This window comes from Dama dama, chromosome 19 (assembly GCF_033118175.1).
Source record: "Dama dama isolate Ldn47 chromosome 19, ASM3311817v1, whole genome shotgun sequence".
Classification (NCBI taxonomy): domain Eukaryota; kingdom Metazoa; phylum Chordata; class Mammalia; order Artiodactyla; family Cervidae; genus Dama; species Dama dama.
Genome location: NC_083699.1, coordinates 28,480,999 through 28,494,303, shown reverse-complemented (window position 1 = coordinate 28,494,303; position 13,305 = coordinate 28,480,999). Strand labels below are relative to the sequence as shown.

The 13,305-nt window shown below is 39.0% G+C and overlaps 1 protein-coding gene across 9 annotated transcripts in view; it reads right to left on the bottom strand.

Moving 5' to 3' along the window:
- NAALADL2 (N-acetylated alpha-linked acidic dipeptidase like 2) overlaps positions 1–13,305 on the bottom strand; it is a 1,498,179-nt gene that overhangs the window by 108,110 nt on the left and 1,376,764 nt on the right. The gene's annotated exons all lie outside the window — the stretch shown is intronic.

Here is a 13,305-nt window from a genome sequence, read left to right as displayed (position 1 = left end):
CACTGCACTCCAAAACTGGGTCTGAAAACCAACATATGCAATACAGCTGAACTAGCACCTGCTTAATAGACTGAACAAGTCATATGCATTTTTATACATCTCTAAGGAACTTAGGGCTGGTGGCAAATGCCATTGTTACTCCCCACCCCCTCAAGTGATATTTAATATTTACCTGGGCTTAACAAATGTCCCTACATCTCTTTTAACCCTGAAGCTGGCACACAGGGAAATTTGACTGTGTTGATGTTATTAATGCACTATGAAATTTTGTTAATGAATGAAAACATTGTCTTGTGAAACTACACAGGGGAAATGAGCACACTAATTTGAGACAATAAAGAACATATAAAAGAAGCAACCTACAAGGAGAATGTGATGTTAAATATTCAAATCTACACATTTAACAAGGGTCAAATTCCATTTAATATTTAAAAGTTATATTTCCCAGTTGTTTGCACAATTTATATCATAATGAAAGTACAGCTGGAGGAAATGTATTTCTTAGGAACAGGAAAGGAAAATACCTTTGAGATCCCTTTATTTCTTTGAGATATTTTTCTCCCAATGTAACAACCACTTCTCCCCTAATGTCTCAAGTATTGTGCAGCATTTTATCCTCAGCATATGATCACAAACATCCTAGGAAACTGCCTATTTTGACTATGCTGTTAGCTATTCAGGAAAAAAAGCATTATATACAATCTGTTGATATGAATCCCGTTTCTACCCCACTCCACCCCTTAAAACCAATGTTTGGAAATAAATTATTTGTAAAAGGAATGTTTAAAGAAGATTAAGAGGCATTATGGTCTCTTTTCTACAATTTGCATTGGAGGATAGAAACTATAGAACAGACATGTTTTGTTTACATTTTTGGAATCTGAAAACCACACATTACAGAAGATTAAAATAAAAGAATTGGAAGAGAGGAGAAAGGCAACTTCTTCTTGTGCTGCTGGAGAAAGCTGTTTTGTTTTGGGTCTTTTCAGTCATTTGGCAGCTAGAACAACTGGAATATAAACCAGCCACCTTGCTATGTCTCAAAAAGAAGCTGGCAACAAATACTGGGACTTCCAAGGCACCTGACCCACCATGGAGTTCTTCAGGTAAACAGGCTTTATTTACATCTTCAGTCACATGATGGAGATTTGTATATGCTGTGCCATGCAGTGAGCAGAGACAAACCATACTGCATACACTTTTTGTGGATTCTGGAACTCATTTTCATTCAGGCACGACAATATAACTTTCCTTTACATTTAAATAAGGCTCCTTTCTTTTCAAAGTGCTTTATATACATTTTGTTATCTCATTTAATTATCTTGCCAAGGCTAGAGGTAGAATCAGTTCAGATCAGTTCAGTTGGTCAGTGTATCCAACTCTTTATGACGCTATGGACTATAGCACGCCAGGCTTCCCAGTCCATCACCAGCAACCGGAGCTTGCTCAAACTCATGTCCATCAAGTCAGTGATGCCATCTAACCATCTCATCCTCTGTCATCCCCTTCTCCTTATGCCTTCAATCTTTCCCAGCATCAGAGTCTTTTCAAATGAGTCAGTTCTTCACATCAGGTGGCCTAAATTATTGGAACTTCAGCTTCAGCATTAGGCCTTCCAATGAATATTCAGAACTGATATCATTTAGGATTGACTGGTCGATCTCCTTGCTGTCCAAGGGACTCTCAAGAGTCCTCTCCAACTCCACAGCTCAAAAGCACCAATACTTTGAGGCTGAACTTTCTTTTTGCTGCAATTCTCTAATCCATACATGACTACTGGAAAAACCATAGCTTTGAATATGTGGACTTTTGTTGGCAAAGTAATGTCTCTGCTTTTTAATATGCTGTCTAGGTTTATCTTAGCTGTTTTCTCCAAGGAGCAAGTGTCTTTTAATTTCATGGCTGCAGTCATCATCTGCAGTGATTTTGGGGACCAAGAAAATAAAGTCTGTCACTGGTTCCAATTTTTCCCCATTTGCCATGAAGTGATGGAACCAGATGCCATGATCTTGGTTTTTTTGAATGTTTAGTTTTAAGTCAGTTTTTTTCACTCTTCTCTTTCACTTTCATCAAAAGGCTCTTAAGTTCCTCTTAGTTTTCTGCCATGAGGGTGGCATAACTGTCATATCTGAGGTTATTGATATTTCTCCTGGCAATCTTGATTCCATCTTGTGCTTGATCCAATCTGGCATTTCACATGAAGTACTCTCGATATAAATTAAATAAACAAGGTGACAATATACAGCCTTGATATCCTCCTTTCCCAATTTTGAACTAGTCCATGGTTCCATGTCCAGTTCTAACCATTGATTCCTGACCTGCATACAGATTTCTCAGGAGGCAGGTAAGGTGGTCTGTTCTGTATTCCTATTTCTTTAAGAATTTTCCACATTTTGTTGTGATCCACACAGTCAAAGGCTTGAGCGTAGTCAATGAAGCAGAAGTAGATGTTTTTCTGGAATTCTCTTGCTATTTGCATGATCCAACAGATGTTGGCAATTTGATCTCTGGTTCCTCTGCCTTTTCTAAGTCCATCTTGAGTATCTGGAAGTTCTTGGTTCACATACTGTTGAAACTTAGCTTGGGAAATTTTGAGCATCACTTTGGTAGCATGTGAGATGAGTACAATTGTGCCATAGTTTGAACCTTCTTTGGCATTACTCTTCTTTGGGATTGGAATGAAAAGTGACCATTTCTAGTCCTGTAGCCACTGCTGAGTTTTCCAAATTTTCTCTCATATTGAGTGCAGCACTTTAACAGAATCATCTTTTAGGATTTGAAATAGCTCAACTGGAATTCCATCACCTCCACTAGCTTTGTTCCTAGTGATGCTTCCTAACATCAACTTGATTCTGCACTCCAAGATGTCTGGCTCTAGGTGAGTGATCATACCATCATGGTTATATGGGTATATTTAAGATCTTTTTTTGCATAGTTCTGTGGATTCTTGCCACCTCTTCTTTATGTCTTCTGTTTCTGTTAGGTCCATACCATTCCTGTCCTTTATTATGCCCATCTTTGCATGAAAAGTTCCCTTGGTGTCTCTAATTTTCTTGAAGAGCTCTCTAGTCTTTCCCATTCTATTGCTTTCCTCTATTTCTTTGCAACTGATCACTTAGGAAGTGTTTTCTTATTGCTCCTAGCTATTCCTTGGAACTCTGTATTCAGATAGATATATTTTTCCTTTTCTCCTTTACCTTTCACTTCTCTTCTTTCCTCAACTATTTGTCAGGCCTTCTCAGATAGTGGAGGAATTAATCCTATATTGAAAACATTGAGTATAAGCCTTACTAGGTTGCAGTTAAGATAGTAACATAGGAGTTTCCTGAACTCCCCTCCTCCCACAGATACATTGAGTCTACAGCTATACATGAAACAATTCCCTATGGAAAAGTAAAATCCAGAAACTAGATGAAATGACCCTGGCACATTGGGGGAACAGCAATAAAAAAACACATTGAAATGAATAACAAAGCCTAAGACATGCTCTTGCTATAAACTCCACCCCATCACAGTGATATACAATAGGAAAGGAACTCAGAAGTCTATTTCTCCATGAAGAGAGAAATGTTAAGACCCAACATCTAAAGGCTCAACTTTTAAGACTTCCAAGCAATGGACAAAATATCAAGCCCTGAAAGACAAAAGGCTTCTGTCCACATAGTATACAACACTACAGCCAACAAAGAAATGGTACCTAATGGACTCAAGAGGACTCACTGCAGTTCCCCACCTCAGGCTCAGTACAGAGGAAAAATGCCCATCATCCAGCCTTTACCTGAAGAGGTCTTATTGAATACTTTAAAAGTTGCTGCCTGCAGGTCACATCTCTAATTTAGCCCTAGGGACACAACTCAATCATCAGTGGAGAACAGGGAAGCCAATTGAAAGATATACCCATCTGAATGTAGAGTTCCAGAGAATAGCAAGGAGAGATAAGAAAACCATTTTAAGTGAACAGTGCAAGTAAATACAATACAATGAAGAAAAAAAAAAAAAAAAAACAACAATAGATTGGGAAAGACTAGAGATCTCTTCAAGAAAATTAGAGCTATCAAGGGAACATTTCCTGCAATGATAGGCACAATAAAGGACAGAAAGAGCATGAACCTAACAGAAGCAAAAGATATTAAGAAAAGTTGGCAAGAATACACAGAAGAACTATACAAAAAAGATCTTAATGATCCAGATAACCACAATGATGTGATCACTCACCTGGAACCAGACATCCTAGCATGTGAAGTCAAGTGTGCTTGGGAATCATCACTATGAACAAAGCTAGAGAAGTGACAAAATACCAACTGAGCAATTTCAAATCCTAAAAGATGATGCTGTGAAAGTGCTGCACTCAGTATGCCAGCAAATTTGGAAAACTCAGCAGTGACTATGGGACTAGAAAAGGTAAGTTTCCATTACAATCCCAAAGAAGGGTAATGCCAGAGAAGGTTCAAACCACTGCACCATTGCAATCATCTCACACTCTAGCAAGGTAGTGCTCGACATCCTTCTAGCTAGGCTTCAAAAGTATGTGAACCAAGAACTTCCAGATATGCAAGCTGGACTTAGAAAAGGCAGAGGAACCAGAGATCAAATTCCCAACATCCATTGTCTCATACAAGAAGCAAGAAAACTCCAGAAAAAATATTTACTTCTGCTTCATTGACTACGCTCAAGCCTTTGACTGTGGAGATCACAGCAAACTGTGGAAAATTCTTAGAGATGGAAATACCAGACCACCATACCTGCCTCCTGAGAAATCTGTATGCAGGTCAAGAAGCAACAGTTAAAACCAGACATGAACACTGGACAGATTCAAAACTGGGAAAGGATTATTTTAAGGGCTGTATATTATCACCCTGACTATTTAATTTATACATAGAGTACATCATGCAAAATGCTGGACTGGATGATGCTCAAGCTGGAATCAAGATTGCTGGACAAATATCAACAACCACAGACATGCAGATGATACGACCTTTATGGCAGAAAGAAAAAGGAAATTAAAGAGCCTCTTGAAGGAGGTGAAAGAGGAGTGTGAACAAGTTGGCTTAAGACTCAACATTCAAAAAACCAAGATCATGACATCTGATCCCATCACTTCATGGCAACTAGATGGGGAAACAGTGGAAATAGTGGCTGACTTTATTTTCTTGGGCTCCAAAATCACTGTGGACTGTGACTACAGTCATGAAATTAAAAGACACTTGCTCCTTGGAAGAAAAGCAATGATAAACCTAGATAGCATGTTTAAAAACAGAGTCATTTCTTTTCTGACAAAGGTCTGTATAGTCAAAGCTATGGCTTTTCCACTAGTCATGTATGGATGTGAGTCCTGGACAATAAAAAAGGCTGAACACTGAAGAATTGTTGCCTTTGAACTGTGGTGTTGGAGAAGACTTGAGAGTCCCTTGGACTGCAAGGATATCAAACCTGCCAATATGCCAAAGGAAATTAACCCTGAATATTCACTGGAAGGACTTAGGCTGAAACTGAAGCTCCAATACTTTGCCATCATATGCAAAGAACTAACTCATTGGAAAAGACACTGATACTTGGAAAGATTGAGGGCAGGAGGAGAAGGGGACCACAGGAGATGAGATAACTGGATGGCATCACCGACTCAATGGACATGAGTTTGAGCAAAGTCTGGAGATGGTGAAAGACAGGGAAGCCTAGCAAGCTGCAGTCCATGGAGTCACAAAGAATTTGACATGACTGAGTGACGGAACAACAACAATAGATTCCATCTCAGCATCCTCCCTATAGTCCTCCCAAACCACTGAGACCTCTCTAGAAGCAGCTTCTGGACACACATCTGGCACCATGGCTTTTGCAACTGCCACTCAGGGGACACACCCCTCAATTATTTAGCTGTTACCAGCTGGACTTGCATTTATAGGTCTCACAGGACTGAAACAAATAGAGAAACACTTTTAACTGTGCTCAGCACAGAAGAAGACTGAAATGCCCATCACTTAGTTTTTCCCTGGAAGAGGTTTATTTGCAAAATCTTTGGTCTGAGAGTCTGACTTCTAATTAGCCTGCATCTAGGTGTTGACTGAGATCTTCCCCTCTGGGACACTAACAAGTATTAGCATATCCTCAACTACTGGAAGTCACTTTAAGAAGAAAAGGAAAGAAAGAAGCCTGGACAATCACAAAGGTTTGAGATACAACCAAGACATAAAGTTGGACTAGATGATAAGTTTTATGTCCTACATGAGACCATTCCTTAAGAATAAGAGTGGCTGTTTTATCTGATGCACAGAAACCAATAGAGTCAAAGAAAATGAAGAAACAAAAAAAGAAGTTCCAAAAAAAGAACAAGATAAAACTTTATTTACAGACTTTAAGGAAATGAAGATAAGTGATTTGCTTGAGAAGCATTCCAAGTAACACCATAAATTTCCTCACCAAAGTCAGGAGAACAGTACATTAACAAAATGATAATTTCAATAAAGAGAGAGAAAATATAAGGAAATCCAAACAGTAATCACAGAACTGAAGAATACAATAGCTGAACAGAAAAACTCAGTAGAGGGTTCAGCAGAAAACTAGAGCGAGAGGAGCAAAGAATCAATGAACTTGGAGACAGAACAGTGGAATCGATCCAATTTGAGGACCAAAAAGGAAAACAAAAATAATGAAAAAGAGTTAAAAATAGTTTAAGGACATATGGGATACCACCAAACACATCAATATTTGCATTATATAGGTCCTGGAGAAGAATAATGTGAGAAAGGCTGATTCAAATAAATAATGGCTATACCTGAAAGTAACACAATATTATAAATCAACTATACTTCAACTAAACAAACAAACAAAAAGAAAACCAAATAGAATTGATCACTTTAAAAAAAAAAAAAAGAAAAGGAAAAGGAAAAAAATATGAAAGAGAAAAAGGAAAAAGAAAGAAAAGAGAAAAAGTTCCCTCTCCTGGGGAAGGAAACAGACATCTAGATCTACAAATCCTAGGCAGTTCCAAGTGAGATGAATCCAAATAGACCTACATTGAAACACATTAAAATTAAATTGCAGATTTAAAGACAAGGTGTAGCGGGGTTCTCTATCCTAATTTTAACAATAAATATATTGTTCAGATCAAAACTCCATAAGGAAACATTGGACTGAAACTACACATTGGGCAAGATATACCTAATACACATTTGTAGAACATTCTGTCCAACAGCAATAGAATATACTTTCTTTTCAAGTGCACATGAAACATGTTCCAGGACAGATCATATGTTAGGTCACAAAACAAATCTTAATGAATTAGAAAAGACTGAAATCCTATTCAGCAACTTTTTCAGCCACAAAGATATGAAACTGGAATTCAATGACATGAAGAAAACTGAGAAATTCACAAATATGTCACAATTTGGGATGGTGAAGCGTCTCATTGACTCAGTCAACTAAGGTCTGTGATATCAGCAACTGTGTGATCCTTGACAGCAAGAGCTGTGTGTGTGTTCATGTGTGTGTGTGTTTGGGGGTGGGGGTGGGGGTTCCTTAGTAGCTGCAAGGACTATTGGTATCTCAGCAACAAAAGACCAGGGTGGTCGCAAGAGCTAAAATCTGTGGTGTATATATGCTCAAATGCAGAGCTGGCTGCAGGTGTCTGCATGATGGCAAGGACTAGCTACAGGCACACCCACATTGGCAAGGGCCTAGAGCAGTGGCTAGGGGCAACTCTGGGTGAATGAGAAGCAACAGGACTCACGTGGTTATAAAGACTAGTTGCAGTCTTGTGCACCATAGTGGGGGTCAGGGACAGAAAGTCTAAGTCATGGTATGCATGTTTGATGATAGAAGCTACTTAAAAGCACAGATAGTGATACAGATCTGGGTTAGGAGTCAGGACTGGCTTCCGGAGCAGCAGTGGGGTCCTTGGTTGTCAGCATGTACCATATGGCTGCAAGGGCCAGCCATGGGTGGGTACATGACAGTGGAGAATGATCCTGGGAGTTCGGGCCAGTGGCGTGTGAGTTCATGGCTACACAGGGGCTAGCTGCTTACATGAGTGAAGGGGCAGGCCAGTGACAGGAGTTGGGGTCAGGTCCTTTGGGCAGTGCCTGAAAGGCTGGGGAAGCTGGTCACTCACTCTGTTCTCTATTTTCTTACCAAAACAAACTCTCTCTGGCCAGGAAGTTGTCTGTTGGCTCTGAACAGTGCTGGTCTGGTGGACGGAATGATACTGTACAGGCAAAATGTGTTATTTGTGTGTGGTTATTCTCAGGTTATTTTGCTCTAATAGGCGCTAAACCTTCTTAAGTAGACTCTTGAGGTTTCCCAGAGATATTTTCATTCTTGCATTGAATTGTCTACTTGTTGTCTTTGTGGGAAGATCGAGGTTGGTGTCTCCTACTCTGCCGTCTTCTTGACAGCATTCCCCTGAACTCTCTGACACTGCATTATAAATGAGTTCACAGGCACACCATATGCCTCAAGATCCCCGTGTCCTTCTTTCTTCACTCCAGATCATCCTACATCTGACCAGAGATTAAAAGAAGAATACATTAGACTGAAAAAAATTATGGAAATAAAAGTGTTCAAAAAAATAAAAAAGGTTGTACTAAGAAATGAGTTAATGAAGACCATGTTGCAAAAGTTTTCCTGTCTTATTAAATACTATTGACATCTCTATAGTTAGTGGTTTCATTGATGTTAGGCAAGATCAGGTTGTTGAAAGAAAATAATTACTCATAGAGCCCTCTCTTAGATTGTGGTGTTGTGTTAGTCGCTCAGTCGTGTCCGACTCTTTGAGACCCCATAGACTGTAACCCACCAGGCTCCTCTGTCCATGGGATTCTCCAGGCAAGAATGCTGGAGTGGGTTGCCGTTTCCTTCTCCATCTCTTAGAGTATAAAGGTAATAATGGAAAATAAGTTATCCTGATAAAAATTTCTCCTTCATCTTGAAATATTTGTGGTTGTATTTTAAGGTTCAAAACAGTGTTTTTAAAACTTAATAAAGGAAAATACATGTATACATACACCTTCTTTTTTCTTAAACTTTGTAAATAACAAACAGTTGCCTTGTTGGAAGGTATGTTTTTTTTTTTTTTTTTGGAAGGTATGTTTATAGTTTCTGACTTTGTCACAAATCTTTCCTTTACTCATCAGTCTAGAAAGACAGACAAAGATATTTATTTACTGAACTCTAAATATATAGACTAGGGTCATTCTCTCCCTAACCCTACTCATGTATTGTATCTCATAGACCAGTATGATAACTGTATTGACAGTAAATATTTTAAATGAATTTACTACTTAATACATGAATAGTGCAATTAGACATAAATAGGTTCACTAAAATAATTACCATAGAATACCATGGTTTCATAATGTAATTTCTTCTTAGTTATAAGCAGAGATACTCAGTAAATGTGTGGTTTGTTCCATTTATATAATTTTCAATTAAAGTAACCATAGCTTATACTTCATCCCTAAATCATTAGTTAAACTATCATTGTGAGATTGGTTTTATGTCTTCAATCAGACTTAAAATGTAGTATCGCCACACTCTGAAAAGGAATGCTGTGAAATAATCCTAACACCTGTTTTACAGGTTAATGTGAGAAAGAAATTGAGAGAGACTGGGTTGTTATGGCATGGTGTGACATAATATGACAAACAGTAGATGAAACATGAACCATCCCACTACTAGTTATTGAACCTTTATTGTGCAATCATTTCCGTGCTATGAAGGAGGAAAGAGGAATGTAAGACAGATTTCCCCTTAAGACTTACTTTACTGTTAGAGACAAGTCTTACCACTTTCACAAAATGTGAAAAAAGAAATTAACAATATAAAATTATCACACATGAATCTCTTTTTCTCTAGAAAACACCATTTTCTACTCCACTTTTTAAAAATTTATTTATCTTTTTATTAAAGGATAATTGCAATAGAGAATTTTATTGTTTTCTGTCAAACCTCAACATGAATCAGCCATAGATATGCATATAGCCCCTCCCTTTTGAACCTATACCACCCTGAATGTGCCAGATCTCATCTACTCCACTTTTAAGACACTATAGGCTTATTCCCTATGTATATTTGTGGGGTTCAACCATCTTGAGTGTAAATGCTGAAAGATATTCCAGACAAGGGGAATAAAATGGGCAAAAACCCCTGGGGTAGAAAGAAGCATAGACTTTTTACAGAAGCGTGAAACAATCAGCATGAATGAAGTGGAGTTCTTGGTTAGTGGGAAGGAAGTTTGTAAATGGGATGGAATGGAGAGTTTGAAAACCCTAAAACTCAACCAAGGCATATGGTCATGATTCAGTGATCTGAAGGGAATCCTCCCCCCTTCGCTCCTCTTTTGAAGCAGAGGCATCATCTGATCAATTACGTCCTGCTGAGCGTCTTCATAGAGCAATTTTGTGCTGCATGATGCCCTTCAGGCTGCTATGTTCAACTGAAGCAACATGACTTATTTATATCCCTTTCTAATATAATGTAAAGTCCCCCTATTTAGCAATGAATGCCCTGTGGATAAAAAACTTCAGGGCAGATGGCCATAGGCAAGGGGACTCAGAGGGTCTCCCTGGAGATAAGCAGAACTTCCCAGTCCCCAGAACTCCTTTCTAGGGCTGGGATGTCAACAGGGGAGAGGAAGCAAAGACATACTCTTGATACACCCAGCAAGTTTAACCACAAAAGGGGAAATTAAATGGTATTGTTAAATTACCATTTATGTTTAGGAATAAGATGGCAAGAGTGACATCAACATTTTAGGAATCATTGAACAGAAATGGATGGGAATGGGTGAATTTAATTCAGATGACCATTATATCAACCACTGTGGGCAAGAAACCCTTAGAAAGAATGGATCAGTCCTCATAGTCAACAAAAGAGTCCGAAATGCAGTACTTGGGTGCAATCTCAGAAATGACAAAATGGTCTCTGTTCAGTTCCAGGGCAAACCTTTCAACATCACAGTAATTCAAGTCTATGCCACAGTCACTAATGCTGAAAGAGCTGAAGTTGAATGGTTCTACAAAGACCTACAAGACCTCCTGTAACTAACAGCAAAAAAAGATGTCCTTTTCAACATAGGGGACTGGAATGCAAAAGTAGGAAGTCAAGAGATATCTGAAGTAACAGTCAAGTTTGGCATTGGAGTATAAAATAAAGCAGGGCAAAGGCTAACAGTTTTGCCAAGCTAATGCACTAGTCATAACAAACACCTTCTTCCAACAAAACAAGGGATGACTCTATACATGGATGTCACCAGAGGGTCAATGATGGTATCAGATTGATTATATTCTTTGTAGCCAAAGATGGAGAAGCTCTCTACAATCAGCAAAAACAAGACTGGGAGCTGACTGTGGCTCAGATCATGAACTCCTTACTGCAAAATTCAGCCTTAAATTGAACAAAGCAGGGAAAACCACTAGGACATTCAGGTGTAACCTAAATCAAATCCATTAGGATTATACAGTGGAAGTGACAAATAGATTCAAGGGACTACATCTCGTAGACAGAGTGCCTGAAGAACTATAGACAGATGTTCCTACCATTGTACAGAAGGTGGTGACTAAAAACATTCCCAAGAAAAAGAAGTGCAAGAGGCAAAGTGATTATTTAAGGAGGCCTTACAAATTGCTGAGAAAATAAGCAAAAGGCAAAGGAGAAAGTGATAGTTACGCTCAACCCAACAGTTACAGAGAATAGGAGAGACAAGAAAGCCTTCCTAAGTGAACAGTGCAAATAAATAGAGGGAAACAATAAAATGGGAAAGACTAAAGATCTCCTTAAGAAAATTGAAGATAACAAGGGAATATTTCATGCAAAGATGGGCACAATAAAGAACGGAAAAAGTATGAACATAAGAAGCAGAAGATATTGAGAAGAGGTGACAAGAATACATGGAAGAACTGTACAAAAACTATATCTGGATGGCCACAATGCTGTGAACACTCACCTAGAGTCAGACATCCTGGAGTGTGAAATCAAGTGAGCCTTAGGAAGCATCACTATAAACTAAGCTAGTGGAGGTGATGGAATTCCAGCTGAGCTATTTCAAACCCTAAAAGATGATGCTGTTAAAGTGCTGTACTCAATACACCAGCAAATTTGGAAAACTCAGCAGGGGCCACAGGGCTAGAAAGGTCAGTTTTCATTGCAATCGCAAAGAAGGGCAATGCCAAAGGATGTTCCAACTACTGCACAATTATACTCATTTCACATACTAGCAAGATAATGCTCAAAATCCTTCCAGCTAGGCTTCAACAGTACATGAACTTAGAACTTCCAGATGTTCTAGTTGGATTTAGAAAAGGCAGAGGAACCAGAGATTAAATTGCCAACATCTGTTGGATCATAGAAAAAACAAGGGAATTCCAGAAAAATATCTACTTCTGCTTCAATGACTATGCTAAAGCCTTTGAGTGTGTGAATTACAACAAACTGTGGAAGATTCTTAAAGAGATGGGAATACCAGACCACCTTACCTGCCTCCCGAGAAACGTGTATTCTGGTCAAAAAGCAACAGTTAGAACCAGATGTGGAACAACAGGCTGGCTCCAAATTGTGAAAGGAGGACATCAAGGCTGTATTGTCCCCTGCTTATTTAACTTATACACAGAGTACATTACGTGAAATGCCAGGGTGGATGATGCTGAAGCTGGAATCAAGATTGCTGGAGAAAATATAAATAACCTCATGTAGGTAGATGATACCACTTTAATGGCAGAAAGTGGAAAGTAACTAAAGAACCTCTTGATGAAAGTGAAAGAAGAGAGTGAAAAAGTGGGCTTAAAACTCAACATTCAGAAAATTAAGATCATGGCATCCTGTCCTATCATTTCATGACCAATGCTGCTGCTGCTAGGTCGCTTCAGTAGTGTCTAACTCTGTGCGACCCCATAGACGGCAGCCCATCAGGCTCCTCCGTCCCTGGGATTCTCCAGGCAAGAACACTGGAGTGGGTTGCCATTTCCTTCTCCAATGCATGAAATTGAAAAGTGAAAGTGAAGTCGCTCAGTCATGTCCAACTCTTAGCGACCCCATGGACCGCAGCCTACCAGGCTCCTCCGTCCATGGGATTTTCCAGGTAAGAGTACTGGAGTGGGGTGCCATTGCCTTCTCCGTCATGACCAATAGATGCGGACAAAATGGAAACAGTGACAGACTTTATTTTCTTGGGCTCCAACATCACTGTGGACAATGACTATAGTCATGAAATTAAATGATGCTTGCTCCTTGGAAGAAAAACTATGGCAAATCTAGACAGCATATTAAAAAACAGAGACATCACTTTGCCAACAAAGGTCCATATAGTCAAAGCTGTGG